The following is a 6,518-nucleotide window of genomic DNA, read 5'->3' as shown; positions in this document are numbered from 1 at the left end:
ATTTATTTTGTTGTGATCACATAAAAATCCTCCCAAGATATGCCACCCAAAGCATAGGCAACAAAGGAAAAATAGACAAATTGGGCTACATTAAAAATAAGAATTGTGTATCAAAGGACACAATCAACAGAGTGAATAAGCTACTCATGGGATGGGAGGAAACCTTTGCAAATCATGTATACAATAAGGGGCTAATATCCAGAATATATAAAGAATTCCTACAATTCAACAACAACAAGACCAAACAACTTGGTTTAAAAATTGGGCCAAGAACTCGAATGGACATTTTTCCCAAGAAAATGTATAAATAGCTAAGAAGCACATGAGATGATCCTCAACATCACTAATCATCAAGGAAATGCAAATCAAAACCACAGTGAGATACTACCTCATACCCTTACAATGACTACCGTCAAAAAAGTAAGAGCGAAAGCAGAAAATAGCAAGTGTTGGTGAGGATGTTGAGAAATTGGAGCCCTTGTGCCATGTTGGTGAAAATATAAAATGGTGCAGTCGCTGTGGAAAACAGTATGGAAGTGCTTCAGAAAATTAAAAATAGAATCATTATATGATCTAGCGACTCCACTCCTGGGTATATACCCAAAATAACTGAAAGCAGGATCTTGAAGAGATATTTGTACACCCATATTCATAGCAGAATTATTCACAATAGCCAAGAGATGGAAGCAACCCAAGTGGCAATGGGCTTATTTATTTATCAATGGATAAATACATAAACAAAATGTGAAATACACACACAATGGAAAATTGCTCAGCTTTATAAAGGAAGGAAGTTCTATAGTACACTACAACATGGATGAACACTGAAGACACTGTGCCAAGTGAAACAAGCCAATCATAAAAGAGCAAATATGGGGGGGCACCTGGCTGGCTCAGTTGGAAGAGCATGTGACTCTTCATCTTGAGGTTCTGAGTTCAAGCCCCACACTGGGCATAGAGATTCCTAAAAAAACTCCAGCTCTTCTGAGAGTACATAGCCAGGAGGCAAGAAACCAAGGCGGGGTTGGTCCTGCTCTGCCTGTGGTCTGCTATGAAACCGTGAAACGCCTTCATCCTCTCAGTTGCTGGGTGTCTCCATCTGTGTCATGAAGGGGTCCTTGCAGCTAATAGCAATGATGTTCATGGTAACTGTAGATAATCGTTATGGAGGCTTACTCTGTACTCTTAACTCACAGAAACAACAACAATACCAACACTTATACAGGGTGTGCTATGTATCGAAAACTCTTCTGAGCACTTTATGTATACTAACTTCATTCATCCTCACGAATTCTATGAGATGGCAATTCTATGAGTGTGGCAACCAGTCTCCAAGAGGCTCACGGTGATTTATGTCTTCTGGCTGGTATGCTCCTGTATGGTCCCTTCCCACATGGACGAGAGCTGACCTGGGTAACCAGTAGGATATTGCAGAAATGATGCAGTACAACTTCCACAGTTAGATCATAAAAAGACATTACGACTTTTCTCCTTGCTTTCTCTGTCTCTCTTGAATGGGTAACTGTGGGAGAAGCTGGCCGCCATGTTGTAAGAGCACTCAAGCAGTCCTGTGGAGAAATCCATGTGGTGAAAAACTGAGTCATACTGTCAAAGCCAACAAGAACTTGCCAGCCATGTGAGTGAGATAACTCAGACCCTCCTGCCCCAGTTAAACCTTCAGAAGGCCACAGCACCACTAACATTGTGACCCAACTAAGCTGCTTCCAAATTCCTGGCCCATAGACACTGTGAGAAATAATAAATATTTATTGTTGCTTTAAGTTGCTAAGTTTTGGTGTATTTTGTTATGCAGTCATAGATAACTAATACTATTAGGTAACATTGTCATCCCCATTTTATAGATAAGGACACTGAGGCACAGAGAGCTCAAATAACTTGCCCTGGGTCACACAGTTAGCAAGTGATTTAAACCCTAGCAGTTTGGACCTATATAAGTACACGTAATGAATGAGAATACCTTTTTTACAGGAATGAAGATATTCTGTCTAGCCAGAGAGAGTAAGAGGAAAAAATACAGAGAAAAGTGGCAAAGAGAAATTAGCAATTGGCTCACAGTACAGCGGGAAAGACTTGAGCTAGACTTCTGTAAACTGAAGGCCATGGACAGTGGGAGAGCGCTGCTGCCCTTACAGCTCAGCTGTGATTATCTCAGGTCGTTGGTTTGTTACCCTGGCTGGGTGGGTGACATAGCCTTGGGTACCTGGGCGTGGGAATCTGACCCCCCTGAGCAGCCCCACCAGGGGTTATTACCCTGCACTGTCACTGTCTGCCCCCAGACCAGAGATCCTCAAAGGCAGGGACTTAGTCTTGCTCATTTGTGCCTCACCTAGCACAAGTCCAGTCAAGGAAGTCTGGGGAGATATATGCAGAAAGCCTTTAGGCTCTGGCTGTGACCTTTCTGGATGAGGCTGGAAGGCTTCCCAGAGGAGGAGGCATTTGAGCTCAGGCTCAAAGGATGGAATAGAAGTCAGACAGTGCAAGAGTGTTCTAGGCAGAGGGTACAGACTGGCAAAAGCCTGAAGCTCCAGTTCTTGTGGGGCCAAGGTGAGGGAGTGGAGCGTGCATCGGGTGAGCTGCTGGGCCCCAGCAGTTCTGGAGGCAGAACATGGAGGCTTGGACAGGGCAGAGTGACGTGCTGACAGCAGATGGAATGACATTTGTTTCTTTCTCGTGGCAAACTCACTGCGCTTGGGGTTGGGTTTGAGGGTTTTCTTTGGACACCCAAAAGCAGACACAGCCTGTACGCTTGCTTGAGTCATCCCAGGATGGAGAGAGAGGACAGGTGGGGACAAATCACCCAGGCAGCAAAAACTGTACCCCAGTGTCCATTTGGTGCCTGGTGTCTGTCAGGGGCTGGGCTTTCTCCAACTGCCCCTCCCCGGAATTAGCCAACTTACGTGCCCTGAAAACTTCCCAGTTCTGCCACCTGGGTTCAAATGTTGGCTCTGTCATCTACTAGCTGTGTGACCTCCCCATTCCTTAATGTGCTCATCTGCAAAGTGGGATAAACACACAACCTGCCTCAGGGGGGATATTTTAAGGACTAAATGAGTTAAAGCATTTAAAGCACTTCGATGGTGCTTGCCCCCAGCAAGTGTACTGTAAGAATTAGCTGTTATCATTACTTGATATGGTTTACCTGTTAACCTTCTCGAGTATTTAAGCATCATTTATCAAACGCTAGTTATGCGGCAGGCCTTGTACTTATCCTCTGAAAATAAGGATGAGTATGACACAGTCCTCCTGGGGGTACAGAAAATTTCAGCAAGGCAGAAACAAATATTGGTCAAATGTGCCCCATGCCAGAGACCCAGAAGTTCAGGAGAGTTGCTTCCTGTCCTCAGGGAGGTCACAGGCTGACTAGGGAGAGAGGGAAGTGGCCCAAGTTGGCTGTGGACTGAGGGGAGCCTAGAAAGCCTCTGATGTGGGCTGTTGAGAAAGAAGGAGCTGCCCATCTTGGCCACTGGATCTGGGGGAGACCATACGTATGAACAAAGATCTCCCTTGGGAGGGGAAGTCAGTGAATGCCTGGGCTCAATCTTTGTTCTTTGAGTGTTGGGAAGTCACTGGGGGTTTTTGAAAAGGGAGTTGTGGGGGCGCCTGGGTGGCGCAGTCGGTTAAGCGTCCGACTTCAGCCAGGTCATGATCTCGTGGTCCGTGAGTTCGAGCCCCGCGTCGGGCTCTGGGCTGATGGCTCAGAACCTGGAGCCTGTTTCCGATTCTGTGTCTCCCTCTCTCTCTGCCCCTCCCCCATTCATGCTCTGTCTCTCTCTGTCCCAAAAAATAAATAAACGTTGAAAAAAAAAAATTAAAAAAAAAATAAGAAAAGGGAGTTGTGTTTGAATTAGAGTAACATAAATAATGGTTAATATGCGCCAACTGTATACTTCATCCTGTGCATACATAATCTCATCTAATATAATCCTCACAACCCTGTGAGATGAGTCCTGTCATCATTCCCATTTTAGAGGAAGACACTGAGCTACAGAGGTTAAGTGAGTTGCCCACGGTCACATAGCTAGGAAGGGAATGAACAGATTTAAACCCAGGCAGTCTAACCCAGAGCCCATGCCCTTAACCTCTCTAACCTTGCTGCCTCTGAACTGCAATCCACACAATAATCTTAAAACTAGAATCTACCTTGGAAATTCCCCATCTCCCCCATTTCTCAGATGAGAAACTGAGGCTTAACGATGGGGACTGACTTTCTTAAGATCACAGAGTGGAGGAGGAGCCGCTGACTTGGAGAGGTCAGTCTGGGCTACACGAGGGACTCCATCCTGGGCTCCATAGTCCCAGGCATCCTGTTGTCACAGCAGGCATCACCGTGCTTGGAATAAAACCCAGACTCCTTGCTGTGACCTACAAAGCCCTCATGTGATCAGAGCCTTCCTGACTCCCTCTGACCTCACCTGATGCACCCACCTTCTCCTCACCAGCAGGTTCCAGCCCTGTCATGCTGTTCCTTTTGCCAGGAATGCCCTTCCGCCTGGTCTTCATGTTGTTGGGCATTTAGTCCATTTGGGCTTCCATAACAAAATACCATAGACTGGGTGGCTTATAAACAACAGAAATTCAAGTCTCACAGGTCTGGAGGCTGAATGTCCAAGATCAAGGCACCGAAAGATCAAGACACCAGCGGATTTGGTATCTGATGAGAGCCCACTCCCTAGTTCACAGATGACTGTCTTCTCAGTGTCCTCACATGGCAGAAGGGCCCAGAGATCCCTCTGAGGCTTCTTTTATAAGGGCACTAATTCTATTCACGTTCTAATTGTCTCCCAAAAGACCCACCTCCAAATACCCTTGCAATGGACACTAAGTTTCAACATATGAATTTTGCAAGGACACACACATTCAATCTAGAGCATCCTTCTTGCCATTCAGGGAAATGTCACCTCCTCAGAGATGCCTTCTCTGTTTACCTGTTATTTCCCATCATTCTCACATCACCGTGTTTTATTTTTTTTTCATAGTGGTTATGATGATCTGAAATGATCTTTTTTGTTTTCTTGCCTTTGTGTTTTCCTCTCCCAAGGAAGATGTTAGCTGCAGGAGAACAAAGAGAGACCTCCTCTATTTCTACACTGTATCCCTGGGCCTCAGATAATGCTGGGCACAGAGTAGGTGCTCCATACGTTTTTGTGGAAAGTGTGCATGCATTTCATTGTGTGTTGATGGCCCGTCTCCCCACCAGTCAGGGACTTCACCAGGACTGGTACCATGTCTGATTCACCTTGTCGCCCCTAGGCCCAGGAAAGCGTTGGCACAGAGCAGGGCTGGGATACAGTTGTTAAATGACTGAATGAACAAAGGATAAAAGGGGTAATGGCAAGAGCACTTGCTGGGCTCTCTGGAGTCTGTGCCCCTCTTCTGTGAGGTGGCCACAGCCATTGCCAAGGGGCTGCCCCCTGTGGGAAGGAATATGGCTCAGTAATAGGGCTGCTGATGAGACAGTGGCTTCCAGGCCTGGGACTAACAGCTCCTGAAGCTCCCTCTTCTGCCCCTCTGTCATGGAGGAGAAGGGGCAGGGGGAGATGGAAGGGGGGGGATTTCTACTGGGCCTAGACATCTGCCAGTCTGTCTCTTTTAGTGGCCAATGCCCTCAAACCTTATTTTCCAAAGAAGGTTGTGTGGGCTCGACCTCACTTACCAGCAGGCAGCTAAAATCTAGTTCCCAGTCTGTTCTCTGCACCCTGGCATGAGTGAGATGGGACTAGGACCCTCCAGAGACGGGGACTTCTCCTTCATACAGAGGGTGGACAGAGGCCCTGGGTGTGTGTCCCCTATAGGCAGGGATAACACATTCCTTTTGTGGAGCGCCACAGTCCCCTCCCTTGTCCATCATAGCAAAGAATTTGGTGTTGTCCCTGCAGGTCCCCCCGATTGCCCCTTTGCCTGGCGCCATGGAGAATGCTGAAAAGGATGAATGCATAAAGTCCGTGTGCCAGACTGAAGCCACCTGACTCACATCCTCAGCCACGGTCACATGAGCATGTAACATGCACAGAGGCACATGGGCACATTAACCAGTTCCACACATGCATCATATCTGGGTGGGAGCGGATGAGGCGTGCTTAGGTCCAGTCCAGCTCCCCCAGCTTCTCCTGATCTCACACATCTTGGTATGGAGACCCTGACCCACCACCAGCACCTCTGTCCCATGTGCACACTGCACAGGCCTGTGCACCAGGGAACATCATCTCCCATCCAGCCCAGGTTCACTCTTTCTTACTCACCCCTCAGCCTCCTATCTATCAGCCTGTCACCTCCTCCAGGCAGCCAGTGCTGCTTTCCCTCTGCTACCCCTGGGGCAGGGGCCTCGCCCGGCTCATTCCAGCGTCTGCGGCTCCCACTCGCCAACGGGCCCTCAGCAGGGTCACCGCGAGCCAGCCGAGGGAGGAGTAGACCAAGGACGGGAGGGAGGAGGGAGAGGCGGCGGCGGCGGGAGGAGCGTGGGGCGGAGGCGGCCGCGGGAGGGGGCGCGCGCGCCGGCG

At 48.2% G+C, this 6,518-nt stretch overlaps 1 long non-coding RNA gene across 1 annotated transcript; it reads right to left on the bottom strand.

Annotated features, from left to right (window-relative positions):
• Positions 1–681: 681 nt before the first annotated feature.
• LOC121018383 (uncharacterized) lies at positions 682–6,420 on the bottom strand. Its single transcript, XR_005785187.1, has 2 exons — positions 6,261–6,420; positions 682–1,568 (listed from the first exon to the last, which is right to left on the bottom strand). It is a non-coding gene; the product is annotated as an uncharacterized LOC121018383 (long non-coding RNA).
• Positions 6,421–6,518: the final 98 nt, after the last annotated feature.

Source organism: Herpailurus yagouaroundi, unplaced genomic scaffold, assembly GCF_014898765.1.
Source record: "Herpailurus yagouaroundi ecotype Mexico unplaced genomic scaffold, PumYag 77, whole genome shotgun sequence".
NCBI lineage: Eukaryota > Metazoa > Chordata > Mammalia > Carnivora > Felidae > Herpailurus > Herpailurus yagouaroundi.
The sequence above is the reverse complement of the archived record's forward strand: the minus strand, read 5'-3'. Positions and strand labels throughout refer to the sequence as shown.